We start from the raw sequence: 24,286 nt of genomic DNA on the forward strand, positions 1-24,286 counted from the left end.
TTTTATTATTAATATTGTTTAATGTTTAATTATTTTTAAGAGGAGGGGAGGGGCAGAGAGACACACACACACACACACACACACACACACACACACACAGAATCCGAAGCAGGCTCCAGGCTCCGAACTGTCAGCACAAAGCTTGACGCGGGGCTCGAACTCACAGACTGTGAGATCATGACCTGAGCTGAAGTCGGGCGTTTAACCGACTGAGCCACCCACACGCCCCTGGACTTTTACTTTAAAATACACTTTAGAATTTATCCATCTGTGATTTGCTCCTCTCCCTCAACTCTGCAAGCTTCTGGAGCACCCTTCTCCTCCCCATGGTCTGGGGAACAATGGATGTTTCATATAAAAATAGATGTAAATCACTGTGCAAATAAAATGAATAAATATGATGTGCCTCGAAACAGGACTTAATTGGAAGCTGCATTCTTCCCTCAGCCTGAGGGGACATGTAGCTTACACGTGTGTGTCGCTTTGGTTTTTGAAGGCTTCCGTGTACAGTTAGCTCATTTGTGTTTTGCAGATTTTTTTTAATTGCAGAAAAGGTGTTTGCATCCTGTACAGATTTGCCTTTTCTCCTGTTCTACCCCAGGGTAAGTCAGAAGAAACTGTACCATCAGTGAATCACAATGAACTTTCTCTTAGCTTGTCACCTTGTCCCTTTCTAGGCTCTTATTCACATGATATCCAGGGTCGTCTTTTGGGAACACACGTGCAGGGGCACCTGGGTGGCTCAGTGGGTTAAGCGTCCAACTTTGGCTCAGGTCATGATCTCATGGTTCGTCAATTCAAGTCTCGCTTTGGGCTGTGTGCTGATAGTGCGGAGCCTGCTTGGGATTCTGTCTCTCGCCCTCTCTCTCTGCCCCTCTCCTGCTCATGCTCGCTCCCTCTCTCTCAGAATAAATAAACTTTAAAAAAATTTAAAAAACCCCACACATGCGTAACATCTTGTGGTAACTCCCTTCAGTTGTCACTGGATAAAGTTCCAGCCCCTTCGTGGGACATGTGAGTGTGTCTACCATGAAACTTTCTCTATCTTTCCAGTGGTATCTCTTCTCCCAGTAAAGACTCTGCATTCAAGTCACATGACAGTTTACGGAAGAGTCAATGTCTGTTCACATCCCTGTGCCTTTGCTCACACTGTTCCCTTGGAATCGAATGTTTTCCACTCAAGAATCAGCCTATGTGGGGGCGGACCACAGAGAACAAAGGACACAATTTGGGACATTCTTTAGCAACTAAGCCTATCGCGTTTCCTTGCAAACACCAGATTCATCTATTACTGTGAAGAACGAGAAATCCAAGATGGGGCCCTACTGATCCATGCCGTAGTCTCCAGTGTGTTGAGCGTCTTTCACGTGCTGGGTGCTGGGAACATGGCAATGAATCATCCTTCGGGGAACTTGCAGCCAGCAGGGAAGATAAGGCCAGTCCGTGAACTCCCAGAACAGGCAGGAAGTTATAAGAAGAATATATATAAATAGAGGGTTCCATATAAAGCTCAGAGGAGGGAGAAGCTATATTAAGCTGAAGCATTGAGAAAAGACATTTTGGAGCATTTGCTCTGTGAGTTGGACCTTGAAAATGGGAGAGACTTGAAGGCATGCAGATGGTTTGGGAAGTGGGGGAGTATTGGTGCCAGAGTTCATTCGGTGCAAAGGCAAGGAGGTGGAAGAAAGCCGGGCTTTCGGGGAGAACAGAGACATAGCTTATCGAGACCAAGGAGGAACTAAAGAAATGAAAGGAGGAGAGACAGACCAGGGCCAGGTGATGGAGGAAGCAGAGGTGTTAGCCGGTAACGAACCTGCAGACCCCCAGGCATGAAGCTGGCTTCCCCTCTGATTCAAGTTGGAAAAAGGTTGCCCGACAGAGGTGCCGCAGAAGTCGGTTGCAATGCTGCTCGTCTGCTTTTAGACAACAGCAAGAGGCTGCCGGTGCCTCGGAGTTGTGTCTGAGTGCGTTGGTTTATTTTGTCCTTCTATTGAGTTTATTAGAGACACGTATCCTGAAATGAGAGGGACCGCCTGTTGAGAAGATCTCAATATGGAAAAGAAAAAGCCCGAGGAATGTCAGGATCTTCTGCGTGTGTGTGTATGCGTGTGTGTGTGTGTTCACCTTCTTGCAGAGAGGTCAAAGGGCTTGGCCAACATCATCTCTTTAGGCTTCTGTGCTCTAAGGGAGCTTTTCAAAGGGGGGAAATTAAAGATATATGGCCATAAAAGAACACTCTACATGAGAATGGAGATAATCAAAGAATTGCCTGTATTTGGGTATCCTCTAAGTATAACAGTACTTGGTTGGCCTGAGTTGGACCTTGACTCTTGAGCTGATTGAACTCTGATTATATCTTGAGTTCCACCATCAGTCATTGCTCTTCTCAAACTGGGAGCGGATTAGGCCTTGTGTCTATTCAACAAACGTTTTTTCTGGGCTAACTAGGTGTCAAGATCTGTGCTGTGTGCTAAAGTAGAGGTCATAGGTGGAGGCACAAAATGAAATAGAAATGGTCCTTCTTCTTGAGGATGGTACCGTCTAGTGGGGCAGACACATATGTGCAGATATTTTCAATGCAACGTATTGATGGGTCAGATGGCAGTAAACGCAGGGTGCTTGCTGTAAGAGCCCCAAGGAGGCACGTGTCCTTAGCCTGAGCTAAGGGTGTTGGGAACGGCTAGGGAAGGTTGTTTAAAGAAACCGATACCTCAGCGTCTCCTCTACTGTTGGTCCAGCTTTAGAACCATAGCCTCTCAAAGCTGGTTACCCCTGAGGTCGCCGTACCTATCAAACTTAATTATCATCCCTTGTGTCACTATCTGATGTGCTGTAAACTTCAAAGGACAGAGGCTGTTTCTATTTTGCTCCTAATGTGTTTCCACCATGTAAAAGTATCAGCACTTGGTAGGTACCTCATAAACACGGGTTGTGTGTTAAGGAAGAAGATATTAGCACATGAATTTCGCCCTCTCCCTCTAAGTGCTGAGGGGAGTTCCATTGTAATATTTAATGACTGATTTCTGCGTTCCTGATGCTGAGCCAAGTCTAGAAAGAAACCACAAAAAAAGGAAAGGTGTGTTGGACCAAACCGAACCTTGGACATCAGCTGATTCTATGCCTCATTTCTACGGATGGAAAGTTGTTGGGAGAAGTTGCATTGTAACTACGAGTGCAAGGCCATCCAGGGAATTAGCAGTGCAGTAAGTCTAAAATCTAGCTACCCCGACTTCCAGTCCTCAGCTCCTTGCGGTGAGTCACTGGGATTCTTCTATCAGTTCCAGATACGTAGGGGGAAGTGCAAAGAATTCTGAGAAGGACTCCTCTCTTTTGAGTGCATACGGAGTGCTTCTGAATGCTGAAGGAGTCTCATCTTGCAAGTAAGGCTTTGTTTAACAGAGTATTTCACGTGATAGGATTATGTTCTACAAAACCAAAAAATTTAAGGGATACTTCCTTGGGTGATAAGTAATTACTTCTGACGGGAGTGCCTTCCACTTTGTGAAAAAGACTTGTGTGGCCTGCTTTCATCTGGTAGCTCCGTGAGGCCCCAGAGGGAAGTGCTGGGAAGGAACTCTCGTTCCGGCTGTAATATTCCCTTGAAAAGGGAAGCTTGAAATCCTTTAGGGATCCCGTGTTCCTTCAAAATTGATTTTGACACTGTAGAACTACTAACTCACTTCCATGCCAAAATATATTGTGACCAGGGGTTGGGTACTTTAGAGAATATTTACAAATACGCTTTCATATCAAGAGCAATAAAAACAAAAGGTTCAGATCTCACGACCTGAGTATTATCCTTAAAGAGTGTTTTTTAAAGGCGCAATAGGAAGAAATTGTGAAAATAAAAGATTAATTGGGGGATTGGTTCAGTAAAGGATTAATTACTTAAGCGAGATACTGTCGTAATAGAACACATTAAATGACAAAAAAATGCATCAGGGAAAACAAAATTAAAAAACCTTCGTTGTATTATCAATGGTACAAATTCATGATTTTTAAAATGTATTGAGCACTCACTATGTGCTGGACACCATTGTAAGCCTTACGGGAGTTAATGCATCCAATGTTTACAACAACCCTATGAGGAAGAACAATTAACATCCTCATTTAAAAGAGTGGAACGATGGGGCGCCTGGGTGGCTCAGTCCGTTGAGCGTCCACTTTGGCTTAGGTCATGATCTCACGGTTTGTGAGTTCGAGCCCCGCATCAGGCTCTGTGCTGTCAGCTCAGAGCCTGGAGCCTGCTTTGGATTCTGTGTCTCCCTCTCTCTCTGCCCCTCCCCCACTCATGCTCTGTCCCTTTCTGTCTCACAAAAAATGAATAAACGTTAAAAAATTTTTTAAGAGAGTAGAGCGAGGCACAGGAAACTAATAGAATTTGCTCGAGATTATATTCTAGGGATGGTGGCATTCACGTTCAAACATAGCCTGCTTCTATCATGGCTTTTTTTAAGTTAAAAATTTTAATACCAAAGTAATATATAATCCTGTGAGCATACCTCTTGACTCCCAAATTCCACTTACATGAATTAACAGAGATCTATACATATATTTATGTACAAGGATGAACATTAAACCATTACTTCCAGTATAGAAATTGGAAACAATCCAGATGCTGAATTATTAGGGATATATTGAGTGCTTAATTTAAAAATGAAAAACAAAAAAACAAAAATGAAAGTAAAGCACAAAGAAGAAAATGAAATCACTCATAATTCCTAGACTCTGAAATAACCACAAAGAAATCTAAGCAAATATTTCCCACTTTTTTCCTACATTTTGTTTCTGATACAAAATTGGGATCATACTGGATGTATTGCTTTATAACTTACTTTTCTGTATAGTAACATTATTTTTTTAATTTTTTTTAACATTTATATATTTTTCAGAGAGAGAGGGAGAGAGAGACAGAGACTTTGAGCAGGGGAGGAGCAGAGAGAGAGACACAGAATCTGAAGCAGGCTCCAGGCTCTGAGCTGTCAGCACAGAGCCTGACACAGGGCTTGAACCCACAGTTTGTGAGATCATGACCTGAGCTGAAGTCGGACACTGAACCGACTGAGCCACCCAGGCGCCCCTGTATAGTAACATTATAAATCATTTTCAAACCATTACTTATTCTTCTACCACTTATTTAATGGTTTCACGGTATTCCATTATTTGTACATATCATGATTTATTTCACAAACATCTTATTGTTGGATCTGTGCTCTTCTAACCATTATTCCATGATGCCCCAGTGCACGGTGACCCATCAATCACAGAAAGTATTCTGGGATCTCTAATTCCGAGTTCAGGACCTTGTGTGATCTGTCCTAACGATTCCAATTTAGTTTCCCTGTGTTTTGCTTGAACTAATCCTGAATTTTAGCTAAATAGAGTCACTTGTTCTGGAAGAGTAACTTAGCACCTCTTGTAGCTACCATGTAATTCCTCTGATTGCGTGTGTTTATCTACCTGCTGATCCAGCTGTACTCTACTAGACCGAAAATTCCTTGCAAGTGGAATTTCTGCCAGAACAAATTTCCTGAATCCACAGTGAGGGTAGTGTTTCGTACGTAGTACGCACTCAATAAATCTTTATGGAATAAGTGAAGGCAATACAATATTATTGTTAACATCGTAAGATTGCAAATAATTCAAAAATCTAACAATAGAGAGCAAGTAGAATAAACTATGATATGTCAGTACTAAAGAATTTTGAACGATAATTAAAAGGGAAAATGTAGCAAAAGAGAAAATTTCTGTGAATAATGTTAGCCCCAAAGAAGCAGGAGATATAATTAAATGTATGCTAGAATTTAAGCCATTTAAAATTGTAGGTATGGTGGATAAACACCGGGAGGGAGCTTTAGTGAGGTGTGAGTGGTAGATGTTTTTGTTTCAATAGATGTAATAGGTAAAATTATTCCTTTCTAAGCTTCCTGTAATATTTTCAGAAAGAGGGAGTAAATGAATGAATCACATTTGTCAACATATTTACATTTTTGAGGTGATTTTGTGGAATAATGGGATTTAAAGCATAAGCTTGTTCTTAATGAACTTGTTTCAAGTATTTTCTGTATTACCAGAAATGCGTTGCGCACTCTACGTACTTTATATGGTATGCTTCTTGATGCCGTCCGTGAAAGTAGGTAGTGGCCCCTGTTTTATAACATTGAGGCACAAGGCTATTAAGCAGCTCGCTCAAAGTTACACTTAGGAAATGTCAGAATTTCCCATTAGTGGGCAGATCTTACGGGCAGATCTGTTGTACTTCAAAGCTCACATGGGGTTTACCAACGTATGAAAGTGTACCACCAGATATGTGAAGTGGGGTTGGACCCAAAGAGGGAGTTAATTAAAAGAAAATAGACCCTGCTTCCACAAGGCTTGGGTTTTGTTTTAGATCAGTGCCTACATGTATGAAATACCACTGAGAGGAAATGTGTGGTAACTCTTCCAGTTTGGTTGTCCAATTGACATTTGCTTCTCCTGTAAAACTCAATTGCCTCCTCCTTGGAAAATACTTCTCCATCTCTCCTTGGCTCATGCAAGTGACCCTACGTTGAGTCTTAGGGCTTCTTGTTCAACAGTCCACCAAAATACTTAGCATTATACGGTCATGTCCTCTGGGATGCAGGCTTCTCCAGGGTGGGAAATGTCTTGCCAATTCCTGTGTTTCTGTGTCCACTTGGAACAATGGCCAGCACATATCATTTCTATTTTTCTTCAGTGAGACTTGTTGTGACTCTCCCACCACAGACATTCTTTAGAAAACCCCGAATCCCCCAAATGTGGCATTGCAATTTACTACTGCTAAATGAATATGTAAATATAATGGCTGTGGTTACCCAATTGTTCCTGTGAAAGGCTCTCTTTCTTTAAAAATAGGCAAATACTTTGATTTGTCACATTTCTAAAGCACTTATGTGCCACAGCTTCTTTATGTCATGTTTGGTCTTATGGTAGCAGGGTCACAATGCTTTCTAAGATCTTTCCCAGGTTCTCTTCTTCTGTGTCCTGGAACAGCTCTAGAGTTGAGTACACACTCCATTCAACATGTTCTTCAGGTGGGATGGCTAAGTCTTCTTGTTGCTGAGGAGGAATGATTTCCAATTTGTTTTCTTATGATTCAGACACTATGAGGCACTATGCAGGTCTCTGTCTCTGTCCCCATGTCCTTTTCCCCTATCCTTCCTTCCTGCCTCATCCCTGGGATGACATGGTCCTTCATTATTTCCCTCTTCCTTTATGAATCATCTGCATTCTCCACCCAAGATACTACATTCAACTGCTTGTTCATAGCCCAATATGGCCTTTAGCCCTTGAGTCTCTATGATGCCCACCTTAATCTCCAAGACTTTCCAGTGAATGGAGGCTCCAATGACTTACTGTAAGATTTCCAAAAAAGAAATTTTGACCCATTTGGAGTCGGGTGTCTACTTCTGGTCTAACAAGCTGACATCAATTTGGAGAGGGTCCCGTGGAACATGCTGAGCTCAAAAAGGAGGCTGAAAGAGACTGCTAAATTGACTGATAGGACATATACAACAATTTATGACTCCTCCCTGCTTCTCTAGTGCAACCTAATACACTGAGTATTTTTCATATCAATTCCCTTTTACTTCTCCCTTCCCACTGTTTTTTGCTCTCATACATTCTTGCTTAGATTACCATGATAGACTCTGATTTGGTCTCCTTACTCTGATCTCTTCTCCCATGCTAATACATTCCACATTGCTGCTTCTAGAAAATATGAACCGACCATGTCATTTTCCTCATTCAGAGCCTTCCTTGGCCACTTACTGCTTATGAAATACAGTTCAAATTCCTTGGGATGCTATGTAAATTCTTTAAAAATTCGATCCCTCCCTACCTCCCCCATCCCTCCGCTCTCTGCTCATTGTGCCTCCACTTGGTCCAACTGCTTTGAATGGTTTTCTGCTCACAAGACCATATGTCCCAGCTTTCTTCTTGAAGGCTTCTGCAGCATTTTGTGTCACACTATATATAAGAATGGCCAATGCAGAGCTGGGCTCAGGGAATGGTTGTTGAATGAATAATGTATGAAAAGATACAAGTACACCACAAAACTCAGGGCTCTGGTCTTGACATTGGCATTCTTATTCTCCCACCCTATCAAGTTATCTTAAACTGTACTTCTTGAATCCCCAGGCACACACACACACACACACACACACACACACACACAGTGGAGATTACAATGGAAAAAACTATGTTTAGCTTTCTGATTAGTGCATAGGATCAGCAAAATGTCAAAGTTTTCTAATTTTGCTGAAATGAAATCAATTTAGTGTAGCAACACAACCTCATGCTAATTAGAAGCTCTAATTGGCATCTTCAATTAACAAGACTGTGAAACATTAAAATTGCTTAATGTAGTATTTTAAAAAATGGATACACAATCTTTAAGAAATTTAAAACCTGTTGGGATAAAAATAATTGGTATAAAAAACTGGAAACTGCTTTCAAAAAATCTAGGACTCAGTTTTAATATCTGTGAAATGGAGATTGACCAATGTCTTAGGTAACTTTCAGCTCAGATTTATAACCCAGGAACAGACCACAACGACCTCACTTCTTATCTCTCTCCATTGATGAACCATACAGGACCAAGTGTCCTATCTCTGTCTATTCCCAATTCCTAAATCAAAGATTGTCCTGTATTAGGTGCTAAACAAGCACTTTTGGCTAGATAACTGGCCAAGCTCTGAACAGTTTCTGCAAAGGGAAAAAAAAGGATTATACTCAAGGATATAGGTGGACCATTTAGGGAATGGTTAGATCATACTGATGTTTACCAAAGAGAACAAAGGCCACTTGGGAACAGACAATTGGCATGTTGAATAACTGCATGGCTGGCGGGAAGGGAATTAGGTAGGAACTCAAGGAACCAAGAACTCCTTTGGGAATGGCCCCAGAGCAGATAGTGAGAACAATTTTTAGAAAGTAGAAAAAGAAACGCAAACAATTACTGCCCAACTGAATTTAACTCTCCAGCCTTGCTGCCCACAAGTCTCTTTATTTAGTGCATGAATGAAGAAATAAATAGAACATGACCCATGACGACTGAAGCAAAGACTCAAAATAGAATTTGCAATGACATGGTGATGATGATGATGCTCATCAACATTCTGTGATCATTTGCTATGTACAGAACCTTGCCTAATGGAGTAGGACATAATAGAAGGAGGAAAAATGATAGATTAAGAGGAATTAAATGAGATTATTAATGTAAGGATCTGAATTTAATAGAAATCAATCCACATGTAGTCCTCCTTTTCCCCATTAGAGTCAAGTAGACCAGTATTTGAATACGAGCACACAAATTACCAACCATGTGACCCTCAATAAGTTGTTTAACCTCTCTGAAGACAGATATATTGTATGTAAAATGGGAAAAGGAATACTTAGTCCACAACACCATTATGAGGATTCAATGAAATATGATATGCAGACATAATTTATTAATGGTTATGCAATATGGGATTTCAAATATTAGCTATATATATTACTCAACAGTGAGATAAACTGTATCCACACCACAACAAATAGTAATCAGTCAGTGGATAATTGTGTAGGAGGAGTGGTAAGGAAAATCGTGGGGCAAAAACTGAGTGAGATGAGGCAGGAGAAGTAATCACCTTGGGCCAGATCACATTGTGTCTAGTAGACCACTGTACAAAAAAACTTCGAGTTTTATTTGATTGAAATGGGGAGCCAGTGCAACATTTTTATCAGGAGGGAGGCATAAATGTCTTAAGAGGATACTTAGCTGCTGTGCTTAGAAGAGACTACAGGGGTTATAAGAGAAGGTGGGGGGAAGTCAGGAGGTTATTGCAGTAGTGCAGACAAAAGATGATGATGGCTTGGACCAGACTGGTAGTGGTGGTGTTGGTGAAGAACGATTGGATTCTGATACCTTTTGAAGACAGAATCAAGAGTATTTCCTGACAAATTAAAAGGGAAACAGCACAGCTGACTCCTATTTTTAGAGTCTGGCCTAAGCAACGAGAAAGATGAGACTGGTATCCACTGAGACGGAGAAGCTCCAAGATAGCCTAGGTTTGGGGAGGAAGGATCAAGAACTCCGTTTGGGACATGCTGAGCTGGAGAGTTTGGTTAAGCATCCAAGTGGACATATCAAGCACAGAGCTGAATATACTAATCTGGAATTTATGAGATGGGTCTAGGCCAGAGACACACATTTGAGCATTGTTGGCATGTAGATAGATGGTAGTGAGTTGCAGCGAAGCTGACGACTATTCTTTTCCCAAGACTCATTTCACCTTGTTTTCGTGTAGATCCAAGAAGTGAAATTTCTTCCTTTCTCTCTTCTCCCTCCATCCCTTCCATCTCTCTGCCCTCTCCTAATGACTCCTTGCTTCTGCATAGAATAGGACCATCCATCCACATCTTTGGTCCCTTGTGCTTTGCTAGTTTATTCCTCTATCTCTACTCAGCTTCTCCAGTACCGTGACTGCCACACTTTGTTGGGATTTGGGTTTGAGCCACAAAACGAGACAATGAAGGTAAGAGATGCAGGAAGTGAACTCATGACCTTAGATTTGGAAGACTGAGAAATTGGAGACCGCAGATTTTTGCACAAGTGCCCACAGAGTTGGGTGTTAATCACACGCCGACCTTCAACAAAACCCTCATCATAAGCGCAAGTTTATTTACTCTGTATATCATGAGGGACAAATGCTTGCTATTTTAGAGAGGATATGGTAGAACCAGAAGAATTGCATTTTGCCTTCAAATAGTGTGTGCTTTAGTCGGGGAAGTCATGCTAACTCTCAGAAACCACACGATCTATTTAGGAGAAAAGAATGGGACGATGGATGGGTAGAGAGGTTGGTAAGAAATAAATTACTCTTATTTGATGATCACATTTTAGATTAAATGTCATACTATCTGTGAAGTCTTCACTAATTCCCCATAAGAATGGTTAATGATCCATAATGATGGACCAGAAAATAACTCTCACTATTTTATAAGATTTATTACTTCAATATAAGGCACATTCTTTGTAAAAAAAAAAAAAAATCAAAACAAACTAACCAAAGAAAATTTCATGACCAGAGATGACCACTGAGATTGTCCTTTGGATATTTTTTCTATGCATACATTTATTTTACAAAAATAGATGTCATGTTATACTTCTCTGTAGCCTCTTTTCTCACTTGACAATAGAGCTGAAGAGTTTTCCATGTCAGTCAGTATCTCCCCATGACATCATTTGGATACCTGCCTATTTTGAACATCATGGCTGAACCATGATGATGGGGATCGTGGCTTGTTTCATTTTATCACTTTTCAGCATCTGGGCCAATGACAAGTAATAGGATGTTCTGGTCATCACAGACTATTAGAGAGTTTAAAGTTCCTTCAGGCAACATCTAGCTAATTTCCTATTTTTCCGATGGGCAAGTTGAGGCTAAAAATATTAAATGGATGGACAGGTCAGATGGTCAGAAAGCTGCAGAACCAGAGGCCTCTGGGTGGCTCAGTCGGTTAAGCGTCCGACTTCGGCTCGGGTCATGATCTCACGGTTCATGAGTTTGAGCCCCGTATCAGGCTCTGTGCTGACCGTTCAGAGCCTGAAGCCCGCTTTGGATTCTGTGTCTCCCTCTCTCTCTGCCCTGTGCCTACCCATTCTCTCTGTCTCTCTGTCTCTCAAAAATAAATAAAAATTAAAAAAATGAAATAAAATAAAGAAAGCTAGCTGCAGAACCAGAACTGAAACCAAGTGCCTGGACTCTAAGCCCAGTGTCCTTTCAGTACAACGTCCGGAACCTGAGTCAACCCAACATCTGTGAAATTGATGTGTAATATAGGAAGAGGGTATAGTTAGGCAGGAGAAGTTTGGGGAGGAGATGACAGCAGGGGTCTTTGGTGGTTTTTTTTTGAACTTTCAATTTTACTTTAAACCCTGAGACCCCAGAGTTTCATAGAGGGGTGAATTTGCAGGGTGAGGTGTGGAAAGGAACTCATGAGGTCAGGTTTGCAAAACCCACAGTTGTACAATAGCTCAGATCTAGCCAACACCCTGAGAGGTGCCAAAAAACCCTAGGAGAGTGTGTGGCCACCCCGGGTCTCAATTCTGGTTTTGCATCATATCTGAAGGCTTCCCATCCCTCAGCAGTGAGCCCCATGAAACCTACTAACATTTCAACTTTACTCACAGTCAGGGATGATTTTAGGTGTTGATTTTGGCAACCCAGAAGGTCTCTGGCTTCCTGGAAACGCTCTCTAAGCCTCAGACCACACTCAATAGTGAATGAATAGCAAAGAATGCTGGGAGTTCCAGCCTTCTGTGGGAATAAGGCACGTTTTCACTGGCATGATCTACCTGAAGTGCACACCTGGCCAGGCCACTTCTTACTTAAACTTTCCCATGGCCTCCGGGTAAAGTCCCATCCCTCTGTGCGGCACATAAGACCCTCCACAACCTGGCCTTTGCCCACCTCTGTCTCCTCTCTGCTATTTTGTCTTCACCAACACAACTTCCCATAGGTCCTTGCACAGAACCATCCTAGTTTTCATCTGATTCCTACTTTCTGGAATGCTCTTCCTCTTCTTTCATCCATGGCTAATCTCACTGATCTGGGTTTGGTCTCCTCTCTATTTAAATAACTCTCAAGTTGTTTTCATCTGTGCCAGCTTCTGAGATATTCTTGGCAATTTTCAGACACATGGTTGGACTTTCTCTGAAATGTATGAGCGCATCTACGATCAATGTCACTGCCCCCAGGGGCATGGTTCAAATCACTGGACACCTGCTAAACATGCTGCATGTATAGCAGGGAGCAACTAATTTACCAGATTTAGAATCTAGAAAGGGCCCACTGCTTATTTTCCTATGCTGCAAATTATTTGTATGGCATAGATGGCTTTCTCTAGCACCGCACTTTGGATATTTACTTAAATGTTGGCAGTGATAAAATGGTGGGTAAGAAATTGCACATTCATCAAAAGTAGGCGGCCTGATAGAAGTGCATAAACACGGTACTCATCTCAAAATTAAATTACCATATGTACATGGTTTGGCTTGTCATTTATGTACTTGTATATTTATATACCCATCATCCTTAATCACCTACAAGAATGAATGAGTGCATTTAAAAACAAATGTTTGCAACATAAGCTAATGGTTAATTGAAAATTTCTTCTTGGAGGAGAAATTTGAAAGGCAATCCCAGAGAAAACAAAAGCATTTTAAAGGAATGACAAGACTCGCTAACACCACACAGTTTGATTTTAGCTCAACCTAAAGGTAAATCCTGGTGAAATGCCCCAAAATTCTTCTTTAAAAAAAAAAAGTTTATTTATTTGTTTTGAGAGGGAGGGAGGGGGAGAGAGAGAGAGAGAGAGAGAGAGAGAGAGAAAATCCCAAGTAGGCTCCACTCTGTCCCCACAAAGCCCAACATGGGGCTTGAGCTCACAAACTGTGAAATCATGACCTGAGCTGAAACCAAGAGTCAGAAGCTTAACTGACTGAACCAACCAGGCATCCCTCAAAATTATTGTTTTTATTTTTATTTATTTTTTTTAAATGTTTATTTATTTTTGAGGCACAGAGAGACAGAGCATGAGTGGAGGAGGGGTAGAGAGAGTGAGGGGAACACAGAATCCGAAGCAGGCCTCAGGATCTGAGCTGTCAGCACAGAGCCCGACGCGAGGCTCGAGCTCACGAGCTGTGAGATCATGACCTGAGCCAAAGTCAGACGCCCAACCGACTGAGCCAGTCAGGTGCCCCATCAAAATTACTGTTTTTAAAGCACAGCATACCCAGTACAGAGAGATAGCTCAGCTTATCAGGAAAAGCCCTGAATTTAGCACCAGGAACTTTGAGACCACTCCTTGCATAGACTCTTCTGGAGTGTGATCCTGAGAAATTTATGTAACTTTTCTAAGCTTTTTCTTTTCTCATATCTCATATGCAAATAATGCTGCAAACTTGCTATTATATTTGAAAAGCATAAAATATGGGGCAGCTGGGGGACTTAGTTAAGTGTCTGACTCTTGATCTCAGCTCGGGTCATGATCTCGCAGTTGGTGAGATCGAGCCCCACGTCAGGCTCTGTGCCGAAAGGACGGAGTCTGCTTGGGATTCTTTCTCTCCCTCTCTGCCCCTCCTCCACTATCTCTGTCTTTAAAAATAAATAAGTAAACATTTAAAAAAAGAGAAAAGCATAACATACAGGAAGTGGCTTTGAGGAGCTAATTAAATGTCATTTACGTTCATATGGTACTTTTCTACCCCCATCGGCATGTTCTAAAAATCAAGGTCATAGAGTCCAGAAATGGTACTGGTGTTACTATTACAATAACAACAACAGCCGCTACAATAACAGTAATAGCTGATACTTGCTGAGAATTGACTATACGCCTGCGTTGTGTTAGCATCTCAAATAAATTAATCATTTGTGTCTCCTAAAACCCTTTACGAAGTAGCTGGTGTTATTTCCCCCATTTTACAGACAAGGAATTGGAGACCTGGAGAAGTTATGTAACGTGCTTACAACCACACAGCTAGTCATCGCAAGACCGGGATTTGAACCCACGCTTGGACTCTGGAGGCCAAGCCTTCACAGTGACACTCTGTTCGAATAATGATCGTCAAAGAAGCTTACAGGTGGATACTGCTTCTTTCATAAGGACGGTCTCGCTTTGTCCATGCAGCAGCCCTGTGAAATCGAGGCTACCATCATTACTCCACAGGTGTGAAACGGGGGTCAACAAGCTGAAGAAACTGGTCCAAATTGGCCCTGCGCCGGAATAGTGGAGTCTGACTGTTGTGCCACTGGGCTGGGGACCGATTACTGCTCCTGTGATGTTCCTGGCTCCGCTCTGCTTCTACTGGCCCCTCCCTGGCGGAGCATGCCCTCTCCGAGGACCCCAGTTGAGTCCCGGTGTGGTTTTGTTTGTTTTGACAGTTCTCTTTTCTCTCTCATTCTCTTCAATACTCTATGATGCATAAAACTAATTGTTTCTATAGGCATCATGCGGTTCTGCAGAGCTTAGAGTGAGCTACAGTGGGCTTCTAGCCTGGGGAGGGTCACTGGCATTTAAGGACATTATTGTTGGAAGGATGGCTCCAGGTGAATTCAACCTCTGATGTCAAGGTCACCTCCTACCTGGGTGTTGAGCTCACCTTGATTCACACTTCCTCAGAAGGAAACACAAGGCTGTCCATAGATGGAGTTTGCACGAAGTCATTGCTCCCTGCAAATTTTAGAAAGGCACCCTGTTTCCTGTTGTTTGTGGTTTTGAATGCTCCATCACCTGGCCTTGATGAACCTGTCTAAACCCTCCAGACTGCAGTCTGTCACTTATGTCATTTTTTTCTCTGGGCTGTCATAGCACCCTGTGCTTGAGATATTCCTTTGACTAGAACTCTCCTGTGTTAACCTTTGGCTTGGCTACCATGGTTTCAGCTAAGATGTGACCTATCACACAAAATCTTCCTTGACTTCCTAAACCGCACATCTCTCCCATGTCATGGAATCTCTTTGAAAAAAAGACTCTCTGTGGGGGCACCTGGGCACCCGGGCTCAGTCGCTTAAGCGTCCGACTTTGACTCAGGTCATGATTTCACGGTTAGTGAGTTCGAGCCCCACATCAGGCTCTGTGCTGACAGCTCAGAGCCTGGTGCCTGATTCTGTGTCCCCTTGCTGTCTGCTCCCCCCACCCCACCTCTCTCTCTTTCTCTAAAAAATAAATAAATATTAAAAAAAAGACTCCGTTCATCTTAGCATTTGTTACATTGTCCTGTTTATTATCCTTCTCTGGCACTACGCACTGAACTCTTTGAGAGCAGTGGTTTCTAGCATCTTCTATAATGCTTGGCACATAGTAGGTGCTCGATGAATAGCTGTTGATTAAATGTTTGCTTCGATCTCTGAAGGCACCAAATATCTTACAAGGATCTCTTTACTGATGTCCCTGCCTTCTAGACTATGAGTTTTCTGAAGAGGTGGACATTCTGCCTTGCTCAACGCCTTCTCCACAGTGGCTGACTTGGAGGACGCACTCAGCAAAAGAGGAACTGACCAGAATCACATCCTCAGCTTGCCCTGCCTCCTTGGAAATGTATCCCTCCCCACAACTGCCCCATATCCCATTTTCCATTTCTAATGTCTTCATTTAATGGTCTGATCTACATAATTTAGCATTTGCATAGAGTACGCTCTCACTTTTCCTGTGTCTTAGGTGTTCATATCCCTCCCCTGCTGGTGAAACCTTAAGTGCAAGGTTAAATGGCATAAAGCTTTTTTGCTTGTATGACTTGTACCCACCTTTTTTTCGTATTTCAAAAAATATGTATTTGGGGCGCCTCGGTTAAGCGTCCGACTTCAGCCAGGTCATGATCTCACGGTCCGTGAGTTCGAGCCTCGCATTGGGCTCTGGGCTGATGGCTCAGAGCCTGGAGCCTGTTTCCGATTCTGTGTCTCCCTCTCTATCTGCCCCTCCTCCATTCATGCTCTGTCTCTCTCTGCCCCAAAAATAAATAAGCGTTGAAAAAAAAATTAAAAAAAAATATGTATTCCTTAGTGATCAACGCCTACACTTAATAAGTTCATAAAATGTGCAACTGTGTAAGTGCTTTACATATAGGTTATGTCGCTCTCCATGACGACTGTAAGAAATAGGCATTGGGGAAACTGAGGCTTGGCAAGGCGATGTCTTATCCAGGTGGTGAATAACAAAAGCAGAATTGAACCACAGAGTCTGTGCTTTCGCCCCTTTCTACTTCTTCACCATGGTCAACTTAGACAAGCAGAGAAGTAAGGAGAGTGATATTAAGAGCCCCATAATTCCAACCCAGCACTTGGGGCAGCCAGTGTTAACATTTTCATACGTGGCTTTCCAGTGTGTGTGGTGAGCATGTCTCTCAATGACCCCCATGTCCAGCTCTTCACACCCTGGTGGAATTCCCCTCCTCCCCCTGAGCGAGGGCTGGATTTAGGGATTCACTTCTTTCTTGATTTTTTTTAATGTTGATGTATTTTTGAGAGGGAGACAGACAGTGAGCAGGGGAGTGGCAGAGAGAGGGGGAGACACAGAAGCCGAAGCAGGTTCCAGGCTCCGAACTGTCAGCACAGAACCCGACGCGGGGCTCAAACTCACAAGTGGTGAGATGGTGACTTGAGCAGAAGTCAGACACTTAACCGACGGAGCCACCCAGGCGCCCCAATGATTCACTTCCACTGAATATAATAAAGCAGAAACAATTGAATGTGGCTTCTGAAGTGAGGTTATAAAATGACCGTGACTTCCATCTTGAGTCTCTCTTCCTCTCTCTGAGATCCCTCATTCTGAGAGAGGCAAGCTGCCATGGTGTGAACAGATCTATGAAAAGTCCATGTGATTAAGTAACCAATGATTCTGATTCATAGCCAGCAAAGATCTGAGACCTGCCCACTGCCACGCGGGTTAGTCTGGAGGCAGCCCCACCCCATTTGAGCACCGTGGTGGTTGTCCCACTCAAGATACTGCTTCTGGCTTTGTGTGAGAGAGTGAGCCAGAGACACCCAGCTAAGCTGTGCCTGGATTCCTGACCCAGCATCTGCGGGATAATATATTTTTGTTGTTAAAGTTTTAACTTATGGCTGTGATTTGATACACAGCGATAGGTCAGTAAGACACAATCCTACATACATTTATATAAACATGGTGATGCATCTATGTTTCGCTATTTATCACAGATCAAAATTTAATTTATTGCGTGAAACAAACTGTGAAGTCATGCTTGGGTCTAACAGTCTTCTTTAAAAAACTGTTTTAGAAATCGTGAAATACAGCCACAAGCAGAAAATAACGCAAGGCGCAAACACGCAGCTGAGAGGATCGTACACAAACACCCAGATTCCAATTTCAATATATTTTATTTTTTAAATAAAATAAATCTGCAGGGTATACGCAAAATCAGTAACTATTTCGTCTTCAAAGAGAAGAAGAATGGAAAGCCAAACAGAGGCATTATTTTCGGATGGTTTATGAATTAGAGTCTCTGAATCGGTATGAAATACTGCCATATACTTTCCTTTGACCATCTAAAGAAGAAATTCTTAGTCAAAATTTTTAGTCATCAGGAGGAAGTCTAGGAATTATGCCATGGTGGAGAATAAATAATACACAGGGACAGAGTGGGCCCTCAGTACAAAACCGCTGAATGAATGTGGAATTTGAACCATGGGTTTATGCTCTTAGTTGCTTGGAAATGTGTGATGTCATCACTCGACATATCTGAGCCTTAATTTCCTCATCCTTAAAATGGGAACATGCTCAGAAAGTGATGACTTTCAGAGAAAACGGCCATGTTTATGAAAACCTTTTGCAGAACACTTGGCACGTGACGAGCTTGCAATCCATCAACTGCAACTGAATGATAATTCGCATTTCAGGACACCAACAGTGATTTGCCAGGATATAAACCTTAAGGAAACATATGGCTCTAAAACATAGTAACTTCAGGGGCGCCTGGGTGGCTCTGCTCAGTCGGTTGAGTGTCTGACTTGGGCTCAGGTCATGATCTCACAGTTTGTGAGTTCGAGTCCCACATTGGGCTCTGTGCTGACAGTGCAGGACCCATTTCAGATCCTGACCTCCTCTCTCTGCCCCTCCCCCCCCCCCACAGGCTTGCGTGCTCTCTCTCTGTCAAAAGTAAACATTAAGAAAATAATAACTTCATTTCTTATTAAATGATAAATGCTCATAAAAGATAATTTTTAAGAATACCTTTTAAAGGGGGCGCCTGGGTGGCATCTGGGTGGAACCTGCTTTACGTTCTCTCTCTCTGCCCCTCTCCCCCACTCGTGCATGCTTTCCCTGTCTCTGTCTGCCTCTCAAAACAAAACAAAAAGAATCTTTAAAGCACAAAGAAGAAAGAACAAATCACTCTAAAATTCCACCAGCAAGAAATAACCAAGATTAACCCTTGGTGGATGTCACTCCAGATACCCCTGTGCATAGATGAGTGGGTTAGAAGTATGGAAGGCTATTTTAGGTAGGTAAATAGCCAGTTAACTAGAGATCATACTTGACACGCTTATTCAAATAAAACATTTACTTAATTTCACTTGAATGTAACCAAAGAAAGATAAACCGAAGTGAAACCAAAGGAATTGCTCAAACTTAGCTCCTGTTTTTTTTTTTTTTCTCTACTGCCAGCAAGAGTATTTCCTCAAACATCTCTCTCGTAAGGCTAAGTAAAAACTTGATGAAATCAATTAAGTTAGTGTCATTTTTTTTTTCCTTTTAACTTTTCAGGCAGTACTAATTAACCTCTTACTATAAAGGATGAAGTGATTCATACCGATACTTTCTCTCTGTCTCTTTTGCCTCCTGACTTCTGTTACTCTTATAAATTTAAACTTGAAATAATTGATACCACATTCTGTTCAGCAATAAGTAATTTTGCTCTCGCGCTGTTGTTTATCCTTGTTTAAATGCATTTAATCCGCATTGTTAGTTCTTTTAACAATAACTTGACCCTAGAGGGGGGTGTGTGTGAGTGCAAGTGTGTATTAGATAAATTCATCTTGTAATTGAATTAACCTTCAGTATATTTCCCCAAAGGGCTCATATAGTTCCTGAATTCTTTCATATTTGAAAATATTTTCAGTTTTAATATTCTTGAGTTACACTTTCCTCTACTCAGGACTTTTGGGCATTATTCTGGTTTCTTCTGGAAAAATATTGGTGTGGAGGGGTGCCTGGATGGCTCAGTGGATTAAGCGTCCAACTTCGGCTCGGGTCATGATCTCACAGTTCGTGAGTTCAGGCCCCTCATCAGGCTCTGCACTGACGGCACAGAGCCTGCTTGGAATTCTCTCTGTCTCTCTCTCTGCCCCTCCCCTGCTTGTGTGCACGCTCTTGCTATATCTTTCTCTCTCAAAAGTAAATAAATAAACTTAAAAAAAGAAAAAAAGAAAAAAAATCTCGGTGGGGAGAAATCTGAGGTCAGCTGGATCCCACCTCACTACCTTCTTTGTGCCTAGATGACGTCACTCTCTATAGTTAATTAATGTTGATCAATGTATGTTCAGTGTCTCCATATAAATTGTGGTTTTTTCCCCCTAGTATATTAACTTCTCATGATGTGTGGATTCAGTATTTTTCTAATAGAAAGAAAAACTTGTGAAATTACATCTGTGAAACACTCTTCCATTTGTTGGGCACTGTTCTTAAGAAATATAAGTGATCTTTAAGTGGGTCCACTTTGAAGTCCTTGTCTGTTCTCTGCTGGTTTGCATTTATTTATTTGATCTGTAAAGATGTTGCTTTGGCCCCTGATTGTTTCCTTAACCCGGCCATCTTCCTTTTCATCCCAGCGTATTGCTTCATCATCTTGTTTTTGAGTCTTGTATAAATGACACCACACTGAGATTTTTATTGTCCTTTTTCAGATGGGGTCTCCTTTTCCTTCTGTGTTTTAGAATGCTCGAATAGTTAAAATGCCATTTCCCCGAGTTTTCCTCGTGCTTTGCGTGGGGAGCTTGGCCCAGACCGTCTCTTTGCTCTGATTCAATGTGGAAAAGATAGCCTTCGATCAGGTGGTTTTGTTACTTGTAGTTAAAGTGATTGGACTGGATGTTCCTTTTCTGAGTACTCTTCCGGATGCTGGGGACAGGCCTGTAGCTCCTGCTCGGCGCAACACTTTTTCTTCTAAGACCCACCTCGTATCCTGGGTTAGGCGCACCACCAGCCATTTGGGTGTGTTTTCCTATATATTCCACCGTCTTTGTACAAATCCAGTCCCAGCAGCCCCTGCTCCCTCTGCACATATTTCCTCTGCTTCACCGGTGCTCCATTTTCATTGCCACTGTCCTAACACTCCTTTGACATTCTTCATCAAAGCATGTTACCGCCCCGTTCCAAATCCTCAAAATCTCACCCACTGCCCCAGTGTATCTTGGTGTCCCCGTGTGGCGACCCCTGCAACTGTTCTTTCCCTTAGCTTGCTAGGCTTGAGACATACCGGCTTCCTTGCTGAGCCTCAGATATGCCGGGCCCATGTCTTCCTCAAGACTCCCCGGTGGGGGGCGGGGCTCCCCCACCAGGACCACCCTCCTAGACAGCCACAAAGCTTCGTCAAGTCTTGGCCGAGTTGTCAGGATTTCAGCAAGGTCTTCCCTAACTGTGCTGTTTTCTACATCGGGTGACAAGGCACCTTCTGCCCCCTTCTCTAATATTCTTTTTTCATAGCCCTTGACATCATCAGAGACACTGTATGTTTTACTTTTTTTTTTATCATGTGCTTCCTCCCTCAACCGCCACTCAAACATAGGGCAGGGACTTTCGTCGGCTCTGTTCCCCGCTGTATTCATTGCCAAGAGGGATGCTGGACACAGGGTAACCACTCACTTATTTGTTGAATGGGTGGACGGATGAATAGAAAAATGCTGTGTAGACACTTCTCACCCGAAATGTTTGTTCTTGACCTTTGACTCCCATGGCAGTCTATTTGCACATACTTACTCTTCCCGTCTGCTTTTCTCCAAACTCAAAGACGTCTTTGAGAAGTCGAGGATTAGACAGGTCACCAGGTTTCAGTGGATCAGAATTTTCTATTCTTTTCCTTATTGGCAACTCTCAAAGTTTGTTGTGTAAAGTTGTCTTTTTTCTTATTAAGAAAAAAAGTTTTTTCTTATTAAGTAGCCTCTGGTGAATTTTTAGCTTTTTGTTGTTTTCTCATTTGTGCTTATTTTGGTAGGTATTGGGGAAGGAGATTCTATGATCTTATTTCTCTCTCCCACTTTTATCCAGAAACTTACAAGCATATACTTTTGCACTGAATTATGTGCCTTCCTGCACTATATTCCTCAGTAATCACAACAGTGCAATGGGTATAAAACTTCATCTACAACGTGCACACCACTCATACAATGTCCTTTCTCTTCTCCTACCAGAACGTTGTCTCCATGTTATGCCGCCTTCCTGGTGGTAGCAAATTAATCTCGGCTAACTTAGTAGCTCTATCCCTTACGAATCTGGTGCAACTAAGTGGTTTCTCTCTCTCTCTCTTTTTTAGTGTTTATTTACTTTTGAGAGAGAGAGAGAGAGAGCATGAGTAGGGGAGGGGCAGAGAGAGGAGGAGACACAGAATCCCAAGCAGGCTCCAGGCTCCGAGCTGTCAGCATAGAGCCCAACGCGGGGCTCGAACCCACAAACCGTGAGATCATGACCGGAGCTGAAGTCGGACGCCCAACCGACTGAGCCACCCAGGCGCCCCATCTCCCTCTCTCTTTTTTAAATGAAGCATCATGTGGTGTTGAAGTTTTGAAAGATGGAAGAGGAGACATCTGTTTGGTGTCATTACCTCTTCTTGGTGGCATCACCTGTGCCGTCTTGTCCTCATCTGGTCTCCTATCACTAGTCCCTGGAAGTGCTCCTTGTCGCTCACAAGGCCCTTCAGATCCATTGGCTCTTGGTTGCTCCTGGCTACGTGGTGAATACTTCCTCTGCTCCCATACCGTACCAAGTGTCTAGGGACTTGTGACTTTCTCAGCTCCTATCTGGGAAAGAAGGCACAGGCTCCCTCACTTATGGGAGCCCTAACTCTCTGAGAGTCTGTCAGTCCCAACCTTCCGTTCTCACCTGACCTTCAGGTGACAGACAAGGGGCCCCTTTTCAAGGACTCCTCTCCCCTCTATTCTTTGATTCCCAAAACCTTTATTTAATTTCAGGAGAAAGGGAAACGCCTATTTCTTCTTTTTTAATTTTTAAAAAATGTTTATTTATTTTTGAGAAAGAGAGAGAGAGATAGAGCATGAGTGGGGGAGGGGCAGAGAGAGAGGAAGACACAGAATGGGAAGCAGGCTGCAGGCTCTGAGCTGTCAGCACAGAGCCCGATGCAGGGCTCGAACCCATGAACTGGGGGATCATGACCTGAGCTGAAGTCTGATGCTCAACTGACTGAGCCACCCAGGCACCCCAGGGAAAATCTATTTCTGACCTCTTATATATTCTGTGTCTGGAACCAGTATCTAAACTTTGGGAGACGAAAAAGCTTTTTCTTCTTCTGTTGATATTTCTTTTCCCTGAATCACCTGATGCTACTGTGTCTAACCACCACAATGCAAGAAGGTCAGGGAAAAACCAGAAGTATCAGGAAATACTGGGAAGACCACATTAACGTGTAAGAATATTATCTCCCAAGTGAACGTCTAATACACACCGGAGACTCATACAGAAGTTGTAATCCTCTCACCACTCTGCAAAATCAATACTACTATTTTCATTTTAGAGATGGGAAACCCGAAGCCCAGTGGAATCTGAGAAAACCTGTGGCAATTTTGCTGGTGGCTGCGTGAACAACGTTTATTTAACACGTGAATAGGAAGTTGGAGAGAAGACTATCCGAAGGGCCCGTCCTAATGGATGTCCCACGTAGGGTCCTCCTTGGAGCCGAGATAAGATTCCCAGGTTCCTGATGGGTGTGTTTTCTGCACCTGGCTTAGTGACTCCCTGTCAGGACCTAAAATGTTCTTTTGCCCGCGTACACACTGCTTTCGTGGGGTACGGTCGAAGCGGAAAGGATGTTGACTGGGAACAGCCTGGTTCTCATTTCGGTTCCCCCACTGGATCTCAGTTTCCTCAAGTGGACTGTGTGGATAAGTATGGCTTCTTGGCAGAGCTATGGTGGGGCTTCAATGGGAAAATTGGTGTGGTGAACACACGTTTGTGCCGCTGTACAGAAGAGGCATGTGAGGAAGGAAGAAAGACATTGTTCATCAGGGTGTGGCCCATTCAGGGTGGACTGTCTTTTCCACATGCAGCCACCATATGTAAGCAGAACAGGTGTCTATCTATGAGGCTTCTCATGTCAACTCAGTTGGTTTTGGGTGGGGGGCGGGGGGGTTGGACATCTCTGTCCAGGGAGAGGGATGGATGAGCGGGCTCAGAGACATTGCACAGAATCAGCCATCCTGGAACATGAATGAGTTTGTGCCTGAGTTTGGCTGAGAAATCCTCTCTTGTTTGATAATGGCGTACTTGCCCTTTGAGTGATAAGGCTCTGACTTTGTTGCCCGTTATGCCTTTTGCGTGTTGCAACCTGAGCAAGGATTCCTGGAGGAGAGAAGGACTGAATAGTAGGACGGAGGGCCTAGCAATAATACGCCCCAAAGCGCTTGCTCTAATAGGCCATGTTAGTAGTTAATAGGCCCTGAGCATTTAGCTCTTAAAACCCTTTGACTACATGAACTCATTTAATCCTCACAATAACTCAATGAGACAAATACTCTTATTATCTTATTTTATAGATGAA

At 42.8% G+C, this 24,286-nt stretch overlaps 1 protein-coding gene across 7 annotated transcripts in view; it reads left to right on the plus strand.

The window, feature by feature from the left end:
• Positions 1-15,651, plus strand: part of LOC102900020 — a 369,137-nt gene extending 353,486 nt beyond the window's left edge. For 4 of the 7 annotated variants that reach the window (XR_006592291.1, XR_006592290.1, XR_006592293.1 and 1 more), the window contains one exon: positions 14,493-15,651. The gene's annotated coding sequence lies outside the window, so the exon portion shown is untranslated. The remainder of the gene's footprint in view (positions 1-14,492) is intronic. The other 3 variants (XR_006592287.1, XR_006592288.1, XR_006592289.1) reach the window with 1 other exon arrangement.
• The last annotated feature ends 8,635 nt before the right edge of the window (positions 15,652-24,286 follow it).

Source organism: Felis catus, chromosome F2 (assembly GCF_018350175.1).
Source record: "Felis catus isolate Fca126 chromosome F2, F.catus_Fca126_mat1.0, whole genome shotgun sequence".
NCBI classification, from domain to species: Eukaryota; Metazoa; Chordata; class Mammalia; order Carnivora; family Felidae; genus Felis; species Felis catus.